Source organism: Micromys minutus (genome assembly GCF_963924665.1).
Source record: "Micromys minutus genome assembly, chromosome: 23".
In the NCBI taxonomy this organism is placed as follows: domain Eukaryota; kingdom Metazoa; phylum Chordata; class Mammalia; order Rodentia; family Muridae; genus Micromys; species Micromys minutus.
The window spans coordinates 22,271,561-22,288,489 of NC_137958.1; the positions used below are offsets into that span (position 1 = coordinate 22,271,561).

Genomic DNA, 16,929 nt, shown 5'->3' on the forward strand with positions numbered 1-16,929 from the left:
GAGCCATTGGCAGAGATGAGTTTAAGTTTCTATGAATGCTGCTTGCAATGGAGAGTAATGACTCAATGAAAAGCAAAGCCATGCCGGTCACTTAAACGATTCAGAGCTCGGTACAATGAACATGTCTGTAATCCCAGCACAAGGGAAGCTAGGTAGGAAGACCATGAGTTCAAGGCCATCCTGAACTACACAGTGCATTCAAGGCCAACCTGAGCTTGATGGTATCTTGTCTCAAAAATAAAGAATCAACCAATAAAGAAACAAAGGAATGATTTCTGAAAACTCACACTCATATAAGCAACTGATTTTCCAAAGTGATGCCAATGAGATTCATCGAGGATGGAAAAATGTTCACAAAGTGTGTTGGAAGAACAGAATATCCATATGAAAAATAAGCTTTACCAGCATTCATACATAAAACTTAACAAGCTGGATCACAACCCTAAGTGCTGGAGTCAAGACAATAAACTTTAGAAGAAAGCAAGAGAATACCTTAGTGCTCATAAAGAAGTAAAGCCTTCTTTGATAAGATGTAGAATGCAATAATCATTGCATTAGGTATTATTTAAAAATATATTCATACAAAACAGGCAAATAGGCTGGAAAATGAGTCAGTAGTATTATGACTCATGTATTATGTGCAGAGCTCTAACACGGAAAAATACACAAACAGGAGGGAGTGAGAGAAAGAAAAGAGGACGATACAACTAACAGGAGAAAATATTCTACAACACGTTTCTAGCAAAGAATTGGGTCTTCATTGTCTTAGTTTGATTTCTATTGCTGTGATAAAAACTACAACCAAAAGCAACTTGGAGAGGAGTTTATGTACCTAACAGGTGTATTTCACGATCAGTGGGAGCTGGGACAGAAACTCACGCAGGAAGCTGGAGGCAGGAACTGAATTAGAAAGCCATGGAGGAACATTTCTTACTAACATTCTCTCCTCTGCTTGCTCAGCCTGCTTTTTTAAAATTTATACTGCCCAGGGATTACACTCCCATGATGAATGGGTTCATGCTACATCAATCATTAATAAAGAAAATGCCCTACAGACTTGCCTGCCAGCCAATCTGATGAAGGTGCTTTCTCTACTGAAGTTTCCTCTTCCCAAATGACCTAGGCATGTATTAACAAAACAAACAAACAAACAAAACAATCCTATTTAAAGAACTCTAACAACTCAATAAAACCAAATTTCTAAACTACAGAAGTTCACAAAAAACGTGCAAATGATCTATGTGCAAATTACCTCATTACAGGGAGGCAGACACAGAGGTAATAACATTAACAGCATTAATCCAGTCTCAGAAAGACAAATATACTTTCCTCCTCATTTACACTTCTTAGATTTCATATAGATAAATAAAACTGCGTGTGCATATACACAATAAAAGTATGTAGTGGAACTAAGAGGCTTAGCTGGAGGGGAGGGGCACGTTCAGCATACAATATATACTTATACACATTTTTTTTTAAAATGGACCAGTTGTTCAGTGTGTAGTGAGATGGTGGTCAAAGCTGTTGGCCACGCAAGACTAACAACACCCTGAGTTCAAATCCTGAGATCCACAGTAAGGGTGGAGGGAGAGATCTGACTCTACAGAGTTACCCTCTGACTCCCACATGTGTGCCACACCCATGCAACACCACACATCGTCATGATCGTAGCGATAGTAATGTGCCTACTTAAAGTCCTTACACCTTTGGTAAGCAAGTAATTGCAAGTTTAAAACAACAATGCTGTGCTGTTATACATCCAACAGAATAGCTTAAACTAAACGGGCCAAAACCTCAGAATACAGGCAAAGATGAGCTAGTCACACTGCCCATATTTTTCAGATGGAATTGAAAATGCAGGCCTGTCGCTTTGGAACGCATGTTTGGCCATTTCTCAGGATGTTCAGTAAATACTTACAAATGGATCAACCATTTTATTTCAAGTATTTTACCTAAAAGATAGCAAATAAAAAAACTACTCACAAAGAAGACTTATATGAAAATACTGACCGACATTCATTTTATTCCTAATAGTTGAAACTGGAAAGAAAACAAGTATCTGTCAACAGAGGCATGCGTGAATAATGTGGAATTATTCACTGCTGGTACACATGATGCCCACATCACCTCATTTACAGAAAGGTCAAGGACCAATGAAATGAAAAAAAGCTAAAAAATATGGCAGTTGCCCCCTGGCTCCAGAGTTAGACAGGACATTGGGGACAAAGAAAGAAAACACGGCAACTTTCTGGGTGATGAAAGTACTCTCTCTCAACAGAGGTGTGTCTGCCAAAACTCAGAGTGGTTACTTAGAATCTGTGCATTTGACTGTGTGAATAAAACCTCGAAAACTTTTAAATATTATTCTGTTTCATCAGTGGGAGTTTTTAGGAACATGAGCCAAGGACTCAAAAACCATGCTTGTGTGTTATAGCCTGTGAAGATTTAAGTAACAATGGCTCCCTCGGCTCTTTTGAATATTTAGTCTCCAGCTGGTTGAAGTGTTTGGAAAATATTAGGATGCTTGGCTTTATCAAAGCACGTGAGTCACTGTGGGTAGGTTTTGAGGCTCCAAAAGTCCACACCATTCCGAGTCAGTTCTTTCTCTCTGCCTCATCCTTGTGAATCAGATGTATTACTCAGCTACAAATACAGCACCATGCTCTTTGACACGATGTCCTGCCCATCTGGAAGCATGGGTGCCCAATTAAATGCTTTTTTAAATAAGTCACGATACCTTGTCACAACAGTAGGAAAGTAACCAAGACATGGACATAAACAAAATAAGCTTCAGTGAACCCAGGATTCTAGCTGGTGAAGAATGGGGTTACATATAGAAAGGAGACATACAGGGATATACCCAATGTACCCAATACTGAATGCACTCAGTGTACCATGTGTGTCCAGTGTACTCAATGCACCCAGGGCTGAGCTACAAGCTACCAACTCGAATTGCAATTTATACACTCGGAGCACAGAGAACAAATAACACAGCATGTATGGATCCCAGATCTCAGTTTCAAAACTTCCTTTACCAATAAATAAATTCATCAATCAGTTAATTCATTAATTAAAAATCAAGGAACCCTGGAGAAAATGTGAACTAAACAGCTAGAGCACAGAGAACACAAGGAACCCATGGCAGCATCTACACAGCCATAGCCCAGAGGAAACAAACACTCAGAGAATCGATGGAAACAGAAAAGACAGCATAAGATGAGGCTTCGTGGGCTACATCTGCATCAAAGGAAAAAGTCAACATTAATGACTAAATAAGGAACAGTTAAGTAGCTTCAACTATTAACTTGATACATACTGGAAGTATCTGAAGGAGTCTCAGTTGAGTTTCCCAGATATTATTGGGCTTGGGGTCTGTCTACAGAGCATTTCCTTGATTACTAATTGAATCAGGAGTAACTGGTGCACTGTGGGTCACACCATCCCTAGGTAGGTAAGGAGCCAGACAGCATTTCTCTGTGGTCTACTTCAGTTCCTGCTTTGGTGCCTGCCTTCACTTCCCTCAACAATGAAATAGGACCTGGAATTTTAAGATGAAAACAATAAAGATAAAACCTTTTCTGCCTGCAAGTTTCATTTTGTTATATTGTTTATTGCCAACAACAGAATAGAAACCAAAAGAGAATCTATCAGCATGATTCAAAAAATTAAGGAGATGGAGAAGACCTGCTTTCATGAAAGGTTGAGAGATAAACAGAGGGGGGAATAGCAAGGTTACAAAATGGTTAATGATTACTACAACTATTCAATGAAAGTCAAATGAGGACAAAGATATTTATATAGTCTGAATAAATCACTGGGCACATTGCTGACTGATTTTATACTATTTTGGTGGGAAATCCTAACAGACCTGAACTGGTCAACAGTCACCAGTACAGGTACAAGCTGACAACTTATGATGCACTCGGAAAAACAACATACTACTTAGAAATGTAAGATAAAGACAGAATGGGGACTGAGAGGGTTTGGTCAATGAAGTACCTCCCACATAAAGCCCAGATTTTGGATCCCCGGAACCCATATAAAAGCTGGGAAAGTAGGTTTATCACACCCCAGTGTTGAAGGTGGAAAGCAGACAGGGTGATCCCAGGAGCTCATTGGCTAGCCATCCAAGCATCCGTGAGCTCCAGCTCATTGCGACCTATCTCAAACAGCACAGTGGGCCACACTCAAGGGTGATGCTGACTCTGAGGCATCCACATGAATTTGCACACGTGTTTACCTACACCTGCATGAACACACATGCTCAATCACAAATATGTTCACATGAACAAAAGAAAAGTAGGATCAAGGAATCATCCCAGACTAATGATGTGAAGGAGCCTGGCAACAACATGTTTCTAAGTTGTATTTGGACTGGGGAAATAATAACTATAATTCTCATCATTCAAACTCCTGCTGTTGCCTAAATGTAGACATTAGTTAAATAGGAATCGTGTGTCCAGGATGCTTCTTAACTTTAAATTAATGAAAATAATCGTAGTAAATTGGGCTTCACTTTTCATTAAGCAGTGCTGGGTTCAAAAACTATAATACACAGGCATTTCTTTTAATTATATCATAGATAAGAATTAGACTAAGCAGCATGAGGAGAGAATTCTTATACTCAATAAGATAAAGACACAAAACATTTCTCTATGTTGATTTGTATAGCTTACTCGCTCTTTTGTTTCTTCCTCCAGTAAATTTAGGAAAGATTTAAAGACCAGCCTTTAAATTTCCAATGTATAAAGATCTTATTAACAGGCATCACCAGTAAAGCTTCTTTGCAGGTAAACTCATTTCAACAAGAAAAATATCCAATTTCAAAGCTCTTCATTTCCCCAAAGTTGCTTTCTTCCAGAGCAGTAATGAAATGCATGCCCAGACTACTATCAAACCTTAAGAAGAAATTCCCATCTAACGTTTCCTCCAGATCATCACTGTACAACTGGTCTGTGGTTTTCCAGACATGATTTTACTCTGTTACACAGACTATCACAGAACTTACTATGTATGTCAAACTGACCTCAAACTCATAGAAATCCTCCTGCCTCAGCCTTCTAAGAGCTGGAGTTACACACTTGTACCACTATGACCAGCTTCTACAAATACTTTTGGTTGCTATAAATAAGTACATTCTTTATGAGAGGCAAGAACTGGAAGTACAACCCTTGGTGTTTGCAACCAATACTGTTGTCAGGTTTCCTACGAAACTATACCTCAAGTGGTACCAAGAGTCTTTAACAGATATGAATGAAATCAAGTATGTTTCCAGTATAGGAAGTGGAACTATACTACTGGAAGTAATACCTTTGTCTTTGTGCAGTGTTCCAATTAACAAAGAACTGAAATTTCAGCCTGTGTAGGGAAAGACTAAGAATTTGCTAACATTTGTTTAGGACAACACATGTAATACATGATTATATATTTCTATTACACTGCTAGCAAAGGTCCATCAAGTTGTCTTACATTTTCATTTTCACCAAGGATTTCTCCTGGGTTTTGTTTTGGTACATCAGAAAGGTGACTATTCAAGAGGAGAGACAACGGCCTTGCTCTGAGGCCATCTTCAGTGCTTCTCTGGTGGTGACATTGTCATGTCACTGCTGCACCAGCTACACAGTTCATAGCAAGCACTGTCACTGTTCGTAAATGTAAAAGTCTACATAAGGCAACATTTGAAGCCTCTTGAAAATCGTTACACACAAAGAAACATGGGCAACCCTGTCTTAGTTAGGGTTCCCATTGCTGTGAAGAGACACGATGACCAAGGCAACTCTTATAAAGACAAAGATTTAATCGGGGCTGGATTACATTTTCAGGGGTTAAATTTGTTTTCTTGGTGGTGGAAAGAATGGCAGTGTGCAGGCAAATTTGGAGCTGGAGGAGTCAAGGGTTCTACATCTTGTTCACAGGCAGCAAAAGGGAACTATCTTCTACAGGCAGTCAAGAGGAGGCTCTGTTTCCACTGGCCAGACTTGAGCCTATATATGAGACCTCAAAGTACCACTTCCACAATGGCACACTTTCTTTAATAAGGCCACACCTCCTCTGATTAGGCCACACCTCCTATAAGTGTCACTTCCCATGGGCCAAGCATATTCAAACCACCACAAACCATAAAACTTTCAGTGATTTGATTGGATTTTAGGAGGTCAGAACTTAAAAGCATCCCGTGCATGATTGTCAATGCCTATCACTGCTCTTCAAAGCAGATCATAAAAGTAGTGCAGAAATAAGGTGGTGCTACATGGAAGCAGACTCGGAGCAACAGCAGTCTGTACATGTCTCTCCTCTTTTCCAGTTGCCAGATCCGTAACACAGTGCATGTCACGGACGTGTCTCTCATAATCAGTTTCCTCATCTACTGAAATGTAAGATTACAAGTAGCAATAAAATAAATATTTCCCATAAAGTGATTGCACATAGATTTAATATTCAAATGAATGAAGGTATTCAAAAATTGAAGTCAAATTAAGATGCTCTTTGTAGTACTTAGCATATCATAAACACAGGGCATCTTTATGCTGCTGCACAATCTGTACACTGCATGGACACACCCTCCTGAATGGGCCCAGTGGGGTTCACCATTCAGCCTACACTGTACTGGGTTGGCCATGTACTCCACAGAAAACTTTGCCTACAAAGAAGCAGTGGGCAGAAATGAATACTCGCTATATGTTAGCTGAAAAATAAAGCAGTGGTCAGGACCTTCAGAACTCAGGAACTCCAATAGCTCAATAACAAATGCAAACAAGCTCAAAAATGAGCAAAGGACTTCAAGAGATACAGATAGATGATAGATGTGTAGATCGATTAGATAGATAGATAGATAGATAGATAGATAGATAGATAGATAGATAGATAGATGATAGATAGATCAGTGGACGAGTGGATTGATGGATAGATAGATAGATAGATAGATAGATAGATAGATAGATAATCTGCAAGGATAATATACAAATGACCACAACACATGTGAAAAAGTGTGCCAAATCACTAATCAAAAAAATATGCAAAAAATATATATACCTGTTAAACAGGTGCATGTGTATGCACACACTCCCCCTAACATCCACATGGAGAGATAACAGCATGACTTAGGCTCTTTAAAATATGTTAATGGGGTGCGGAGCTCAGTGACAGAGCACTTGATACACAAGGCTTTGCTTTCAATTCTCAGTGCCTCAAAAATAAAATATATTAAGAGGATACACCTCATATGGACTATGCTTATCAATAAGAATGAACGTAAAGGAAATTTTAAGAGCTGGATACATTTGTCCCTTGACTGCAATTATGTCTCAACTGTATATATAAATGTATACTCATCAGCATAATTCATTGAATATGTGCACTATTTGTACACTAAGGATTTGAAGGAAGTTTCCTATATCTGTAATTGGGTTTTCTCATTCATGCCAGAATAAACACATTCTGACTTAACTAACACAATTACTCGGGCTTTTAAATTCCTGGGAATGGGCAGAAATCAGCAATGACACACAAAGTCAAGTTTCTAAGTCTAATTTAAAAAATGGCAAAACACGGTTTGGGTTTCCTTTTTCCTCTGTGTTCTTCCAACCTCGGAGAAAAGGTTACAAGAGCACACACAGTCAACAAGTAGCCACTGGCCACCTTCCACTGCAGCATGTAGACTGGATAAAGACCATGGACAAAGTGCAGAATAAAATTTGTACAAACTACGCTATACCTGATGCTAGCCATGACGACGGAATAAGCTACAGTGGCCAGCATCTTTCCTAGACTGGGTTAACCTCTGTAAATAGTAGCCAGAGCTGCAGTGCTTTAGTCCAGGCAGACTTCAAACTCACAATCTACCTCTAGCCCCCAAGAGCAGGGGACAGGAGCCTGTGCCCTCATGCTGAGCTAAAGCACATAGGGCTGCTGAATACTCAAGTGATACCCAGTTCTTAACGGAAACAACAAATACTAAGATAGCTTACAATTGAGGAGAGATCATAGAAAACATTTTAAACATTGTGGTACAAAGGCTCAATTGAATTTTATTTTCAGTTTCAATAAAATTTCAAATTTGTTAGCTGGCTTTACCTTGACATATAAATGTCACAATATTATCCAGAATGTACTAATTCTGAATCTCAGCACCTTTCATAAAACTGCACAGCCACTACCTATAACGAGGATCATCTCAATGGATTCATAAGGAATTGTCCATATTTCATATTTCCTTTTATTCTAAGCAACAGGATGACATCATAGATATATTTATAGAAGAAAATATGATTGAAGGAAACAAGTGTCTATATGTTTTAATATCTACCATTACATCCACATGATCTACATATTATATATCACAAATAGAAGTAGATACAACCCATACAATTCACACATTCAACTTTAATTTTTTAGTAATACATTAAAATGCTAAAACAGTTAAACTTCTTTTAGCTTAAACATAGTAGGAAGAAATGAAAATCGCTTGCCATATTAAATCACCAAAATATGGCGTATATATCACATGTAGAAAGCATCTCATTTGTACCAGCTACATTTCAAGTAGTCAACAGCCACACATGGCTACTAACTCAATCTATGCTTTCTACATGCTGTCAGTCGGTGTTTATTCAATTGTGACTTTATATCCTGAGCTGGGAAACATCTCTGCACTTAGGCGACGTGTATCACTCTCATCAGGGATGACCACAGAGCAACACACATATAAAAGAAGCTTAATGTATGTAGTCCAGACCTAAGGGACTATTTACAAGCATGAACGATGCACAGAAAAAGTCCTCTTGGCAATGGGTGCTTAGGCAGAATGTAGTTTTGAATATATGGCCACTCTAAGAAGAATAAGTTCTGTACACATTAGTATTGTCAAATAGACCATCAAGCAAGACAGCAGACTAAAATCCAAGGAGTGTGACAGCTACAAAAGATCCTCTAGAAAACTGGCCATAAAGTTCTAAAGCTGGCCTGAATAGAGGGGAGAAAAGCACAGATTCGTGCAAATGCATTGGCTATGCTGTTGAACAGAGTACAAAGAAGAATTCTGCAAATTCCCCATCTGTTCTGCTCTTCTCCCGTTTCTGGCCCTCCTCGTATAAAATGAAGATAAGGTGTTCCGGAAGGGTGACTACGTGTCACATGACTGGAGAAGATATCGCAGTTTCTATTCAATTTCAGCAGTAGAGAATGAAGCTGGCAGTGCTATCCTGAGTCTGAGTGATCATCCTGTCCACTGATTCCATAGCCAAAACCCTGGGCGTCTACACACTCATTCATCATGGAAAGCAAAGTGCTAACAAAACAAAAAAGCTGTTAAATCACAATGGAGAAAAATCATAAATTTAAAGTTCTAAATTTCCCTCTCAATGCATACTAAAATCATCTCTAATTCTAAAACATGCCCCAAAGCAATTATTAATTGTATGACAAATTTGTTTTCTGTGTTCTCTTAAAATCCCTAGGTTTTTCTCAATGATGGGATTCCTCCAGTTAGGAAAAGGAACAAGATTTAAGTTAGATGCCTAGAAGATTCCATTCTAAAATGTGTGTTGGGGGGGTTGGTCAGAACAAGAGAGGAACGGATAGTAATGGTTCTTGGTTCATTTTCTTATTCCTTCCTTCCTTCCTCCTTCCTTCCTTTCCAGCTTAGGTGGTAACTCAGGCATTTAAACCAGAATTTTTACTGTTTCTAGAAGGCTGTGATGTGTCTTATGAAGGAAATGTCAGTATTAGACACATCTCCTTTCCTTGTGACTTGAGCAGGGCCTTGGGTTCAAGGGTCAGCTATAAACCCAGTAGGAGCAATTTAGGAAGAAGCATATATTAAACAAGCCCACAACAGAAATACAGCCAACTGCCCCTGTATTTCCACTCAGAAAAAAATGTGTACTATTGGCAAATTCAAGTGTCATAGCAACTTCACAAGCCGCAGCAGTGAATCACAAGAATTAACCACACATGTACAGAGTTCAGTACTGAACTAACTGAAATTCCCAATAGCTGTTTAGTAATCTGCATTTCATTCAGACATCGCTGAAAGAAGAAGCTGAAGGTCGGTACCAAACCAGAAATGTTCTAGATGGAGGCATCCCATCTACCTCCCTCATTAGTACGACAGCAATGATGTGATTCACACACCGTGTGGAGGTTACACAAATAGATGACATCGAGCCAGCTGCAAGAAGCAAAACCAAGCAGCTGTGTGCTTTAAATTTTGACATTCTGATGGACAAAAACTAACCATTTAATCCTGTAATGCTGTGTATTTATATCAGGGAATCCTAAAACAGCATTCTTGAATCCACCTCAGAAAATGCCTACCATGGGAAGAAGCTTGCAAAGGGAATGACTGCACTAATTAATTAGAACAAATAATGAGCTCGTGATACAAGCTTCTGGCCAACCTTAGAGAACTGTACACACTAAACCATTTGCTACTTAACAGTAACTTATTTACTTGTAGCAATAAGACTTCTGGATTTAAAGAGAGAGAGAGAGAGAGAAAGCAGTGTTGTATAGTAAAAAGCAATTGCTATGACTGTAACTAATTGTAGGCTAGTTGTACATCTAAGTGTTCTCAGAATGACAGGTTTCTATTAGCTGAACGTAACCATTTGGTACTAGGAAATCTGATTTTTAAAAGAAAAATTTGGGGCTTTCCTCACAAAGTATGTTTTGGTTGTTTTTTTTTCATCATAATCTTTTATCAAAACCATCTATCAATATTCTCTATCAAAATACGCAGCCACAAAAATAGTAAAGCAAGAGTCAACTGCACTGATGTTTTTAAATATCTATTGGACACAAACACCTGGATTATCTGGTTTAGAAATTACCTGACACCCATTTAATCCCAGCCCTTTCCTCTACTCTGCCTACAGTTTTTTTTTAAATAAAATAGATTTTTTAAATTTATCACTAAAGAAATTGTAAAGCTTGGAGCTGGAGAAATAGTTTGGCCAGTAAAGTGCTTGTCACAAAGCAAGAGAACCTGAGTTTTAAGTCACAATAGAATATACCATAATCCTGGTGCTTGGGAGACATATGAAGGTGAATTCCTGGGGTTTGATGGATTCCACCATAACCTATGGTGAGATTCGGGCCAATGAGAGACACTCTCTCACAAAATAAGATAAAGAAAATGAAAGTATTCCTCAGGAATATTTATTGGACATTATCCTTTGGCTACAGACAGACACACATATAGACACACAGATACATGTACACGCACACATACCCAAACCTACACAAGAGATGTGCATATGCACACACAGAGAAACACTAAATCTTTATTGAAAGACTTTCTGCTTTAAATCACACACAACTAAAAAATACTTTCTGAGGACAATCTAGATCCAAGATCTTTTTACCTTTTGTTTCAAACTGGACTCCTCCCACTTTTCTCAGCCTGAACTATGCTGGAAGGCCACTTCATTAAGGCAATTTTACTTGTAGTTCACAAACTCTTTCCAAGACTATGAGTACCTTTACAACCTTGCCTTCCAAAATTAGTGCTGGGTTCTCTTCCGTCCTTAAAAGACTCACCACAAACTGAAACCTGAGACCTAACTGTCTGAAAGCAAAAGACAGAAAAAATTCCTTATGTTTCAAATAGAGAGTCAGGTCATTCCTTTTCAAAGACTTGTATAAAAAGATAACTGTTCCACATGTCCATGTTCGTACGCATTGGGATAGTTCAGCCCCAAACCACACATGTTTTCAAAATGAGACCATCTATAGCTGAAAATTATTTAAGTGCACAGAAATGTTTTAAGGCTTGCTGGGATAACTTACAAGAGTATTGAACTTGCTTCTATCAATTATATAAGAAATGATCGTTTGGTCCTCTTCAGAAACATGACCCATGAGAGACTGTATTTCAGTGGCTGCCTCTGTATCTGTATAGATATAGATGGCCCTAATTTGAACAAGTCTGTAGGGGGGAAGATGTGGAGATGGGAATAGGACATGGAAGGGGGGCTGGAAGTAGTTGGGAGGCTATAAATAAATAAATAAATAAATAAATAAATAAATAAATAATGCTTTAGAAAGAACTGGCTGTTGAAATATTTGTTACAGCAGATTACATGACAATCCCAAGACAACGGGCCAAACTTTTGTCTATCTTCATAATCCTTCCCAGCAACCATACAAGGTACAAAGTACTAGTTGGGTGATCAGCAAGCAATCGCACCCGTAGGAAAAAGTTCTCTAAACATCAAAAGGAACAAAGTAGATGCCAGGGAGACGTCTGAGAGGGCAAAGACTCTTGCCACTCCGATGAACCTGGTGGCCTGAGTTCAATTCCCAGATCCAACAAGGTAACAACCGAGAAAGAACTGGATCTCCAGAGTTGCTCCATGCCCACAGCACACAGGAACACATAAATGCACATTCGAGTGTGCACAAACACACACACACACACACACACACACACACACACACAGAGAGAGAGAGAGAGAGAGAGAGAGAGAGAGAGAGAGAGAGAGAGAGAGAGAGGAGTTGGGGAATAATTTTTAAAGAAACAGCTTAGAGATGGTCAGAAAAATGAGGTCTACTCCAAGAGCTTATTGTCATTATGTGTATGTATGTGTGTGTGTGTGTGTGTGTGTGTCCAATAATAAAACAAAAGGAAGCAAACAACAAAAGAAAACTTCCCTTACTGTCTCAAAATTGTTTTTCACATGTAAAAAAGGAATAAAAGAAGAATTCTACTGAGTAAGAAACACACAAAAATTATATCTTTAAACTGGAGAGAATACATATTTTTATTTTATATATTAAATTTGAAAGCTACCCAGCCTTTACAAAAGATGAACCCTTTACATCTCTGACAATCTCATTTCTCCCTTAAGACACTGATAACATTCAAAATTGTCTTTATTTCATAGCAAGGACTTAATGAAAATGTCTAAAGATAGGTACCTAAATATAGCCAAACGTTCACCATGGCAATATTTATTGTCAAGTAAAAATCATTCTAGATGGTCACCAGTAGGGTACAGCAATATGTGCTGCTATGTCTTCACCATGGCATTCTGGGTACTTATTTCAAAGAGTTGCATCTCCCCTGGGCATGGCAAGATGCTCACAAGAAGTACACTATGACTTCATTTTCATAAAATGAGTGAGTGACAGCTGATGTACCGAAGGGAATGTGAACAGATATTAACCTATACGATGTTCACACAAGGAAAAACGTCACTCAGAAGCAGAAAACAAGCAGGCTGTCATTAGTGTCAGCGCCCTAAAGTAAGCAACTGTTTAATTCCACACAAAATGTCCCCTTGGGGCTATCAGAGTTTGAATCCCCAACCAAAAAACATACATGGGCAGAACCTAGGCTTCCCCACTCATATGTAGCAGATGTGCAGCTTGACCTTTGTGTGGGTCCTGAACAACTGGAACAGGGGCCATCCCAAAAGCACTTGCCTACATTGCTAGACTGTCTTGGCTGGACTCGGTGGGAAGGGAAGGGCCTAGCCTCCCAGAGACTTAAAGTACCTGGCTAGGGAGATACCTGCTCAGAGGAGAAGGGGAGGGGAGGTGAGAGGATTGTGGGAGGGAGTGACTGGGAGGGGGGACAGTAAGCAGATAAACAGGATATAAAGTGAATAAGTAAAAAAATAAATTAAATTAAATTTAAAAAAAAGAAGTGCCATCTCCAATTCTGCTATTAATGAAAGGTTAAAAAAAAAGGTGGCTACTTACCCATATTAGAATTCAATCACAGAACTTGTTTTGCTAGCATCTAGGAATATTTTATGCCTGTATAATAAAGTCAAAAGAATGGAAGTACCTAAAAATGAGATGTTCTACTTAAATTACATTCAAAGGGTAAAAATGGTTTCATCAAAAAAATAGAATCCTTTCTAAATCTTAGTGGAGTATGTTGAATAAAATTCAACCTTTTCTGAATGAACGAGGATCTGACTACCTGAAAAGCCAATGCAATTGATAAGCCTTTGAATGCAAAGTCCAGAGAGGATCAAGTGTGTTCCGACAACAGGACACATCACGGCTCCATGAATAAGCCCAGCTGTAGCCTTATTCTCCAGGAATATATGTGTTTATCCTCACTCGAACACAGAGAATCATCAGCCACAGTACAAGTCACCCCCATTCCTTCCAGGGGGGGCTTTTCTCTCTCTGTCACTGAAGAAATACTTCACAGCAAAATAAATAGTCAGATGAACAGCACTCAATCTCAAACAGCACAATACGGCTTTCTTTCCTGTTGACAAACACGGATGTCATGCAGAGACATGCATAAGGGCAGAAATAAGAAAGAGGAAAAAAAGGCAGATTATCCCATAGTAAGTTTTATAAATCCTATGAGGCCAAAATACCATAGCCAAAGTGAGAAAACAAGCGTAGTCTCAAAAATAATTAGAGCAAACCCATGTAGACGTATCTCTTCATTATATCGTTCGAAATCTCTCCTTGGTCATTAACACACAGAAAATGTTCTCTGAAGATCATGAAGCACATATTCACACATTTTTTTTAAAAAAATTAACATCTGACAAAAATGTCTTATCTGAGTTGAGATTTAATAACACAAAATGAATACCATTTTGCTAAAGTGATAATCATTTTGAAATAAAAGAACATGAGCAGACAAAAAGAGCAGGCAGGTCCTCAAGTATTGCTGGCCAGAATATAAATCAGCATAGCATTTCCATGGGGAAAACTGGCTATCAATCAAAGCCTTAAAAGGATAAACTCACTAGCAAAATTATCCCATGCCTATGACTTTAGCTTCAGAAAATAATTAAGTAGTGCTCTCTATAAAAATATCCATCACATCATTGCTTAAAATAGGGGGTTGAAAACTAAATGTTTATTAGCAAAAAAATGATAAAATTTATAAGTATGCAAAAAACATAATTATACAAAAAGCTTACAGATGTTAGAAACTGTTCAAAACTGTTACATGGTAATAGTTATAAAACAGAACAAACAATATACTCCCAGCTTCTCTTTTACAGAGATGTATATATTTATTCACAGTGCAGTTATATATACATGTATACAAGATATATATCAAACTACAAACTTAGATTAGTAACACTTCTGTCTATGTGTTCTCTATAGATAGTGGATAAACCAGACTCTTAAAGCCATTTTGCCAACAGATTCGTTTACCCTTGAAACTCTCAAGCTGGGTCCTCTGCCCATTATTCTCACAATGAAAAGGAAAACTCCCATTCATTCAAGTACCAAGTACCACAGCAGAATTCCTGATTCTCTAAATATACAGATGAAAATAGAGCTAAGATATCAAGGAATTCATGGATGAACTAAACTAGTCTCTTTTCTAAACAGAAAGTTGAACACTAAGAAAAAGCAAGTAGCTGAGGGTCACACAATGGACAGAGTAGCAGGTCGTAGGCTACCACACCCCATCATTCTGATGCACAAATGGTCAACTGTGTATCAATTCACAACCTAGGGGTGTGGGGGTTGGAGGAGGATGGGGTAAAGAAGAGTGATAGATATAAGGACCCAATAAAGTAGCGAACAAGTCAGGTGATTTTATACATATTCTATCACACACACACACACACAGAGAGAGAGAGAGAGAGAGAGAGAGAGACTAATTCACAGCAAAAAACCGTTTTATCTGAAAGTTTCCAGAGAAGTGCCTAGAAATAAAGGTGTTCATTTATGGCAAGCCAGGCCAGGAAAGAGGAAAAATAGCAGCTGGTACAAATTTAGAAAGTAATTTAAACAAACATGTTCTCCTGTAGTATCTGCTTGAATAAGGCAACCTAGCAAAGCACAAGACCTACGCACATATCCGCTTCCATCTGTTGTTGGTCTTTCCCTCCGTACACTCGCGGGGAAAGTGCGAAGGAGAAGATGCCTCTTGGGGTCTCTGAATGTAAGGAGCAGGGAAAGCTAAAAGGGTCTGGTTTCAGGAATGCAGAGATCAAAGTCGTGTCAAGGCACTTTGGTCACTGATGAAGGATACTGGTGGCAGACCAAAGGCCCGTTAACGATTATTATGAACAGCTTTCCTCCCATGCCACCTGTGAGGTGCCAACTGATAATGTTTGCTGCTTTGTTGCTCGAAGAACACGTGGTCTCTTGACCCATTCTCTGCCCATTTAAGCAAATAAAAGTTTTGATGATTTAGCCAAGTTTACAAAGTTGTTTTGCTTTTGTTTTATTTTGTTTTGTTTAAAAAAAAAAAAGCCTCTTCCAAGGAATGTATTCCATTTCTAGTGTAGATTAGAGTCCACAGCCAGAAAGTAATTTAAAAATTTAAAAGCCATACAGTGAGGAACCTATTTTACATCTATTCTTAACCATAAATATCCTGCTTGTTTAACTTATTATACTCAGCCTTAAAAATAGAAGGAAATAACATGTGCAGAAAATTTTGAAGAATTCCACAATTCAAGATGCATTCCCCCATGTTGCACCACGGAGAAAATGCTAATGGGTCCAGTGTGCTTCCATCTTTAATATTTATTTATTTATTTATTACTTATTCATTTTACACCCGGCTCACCACCCCTCCCACTCACCCCTTTCACAATCCTTCCATTATCCACCCTCCCCTTCTCCACTGAGCAAGTGGGGCTCCCTGGGTATCCCACTCCCTTCCCCCTGGCACTTCAAGTGTCCCCAAGGCTGGGCACCTGCTCTCCCACTGAGGCCAGACAAAGAAGCCTAACTAGTAGAACATATCTCACATACAGGCAACAGCTTTAGTACCCTGTCACCTAGGACGGTTACAGTCACCAACTATGCTGTGACAATGCAGGCTAATGTTCCGGCTAGAACCAGCACTCTAAAGAAAGAAGTTACTTCTCCCAGAGAGGGGGGAAAGCCAGAAACCAATGGGGAGGTTCTCTATGGACTGCACATGTGACTGTAGAGAGATGACATAATTCCTGTAACGCTTTTCTTGGTTGCAACAGCAAG

General features: G+C 38.8%; 1 protein-coding gene across 1 annotated transcript in view; it reads right to left on the bottom strand.

The window, feature by feature from the left end:
- Positions 1-16,929, bottom strand: part of ELAPOR2 (endosome-lysosome associated apoptosis and autophagy regulator family member 2) — a gene marked incomplete at both ends in the record, with an annotated part of 155,411 nt that overhangs the window by 120,128 nt on the left and 18,354 nt on the right. The gene's annotated exons all lie outside the window — the stretch shown is intronic.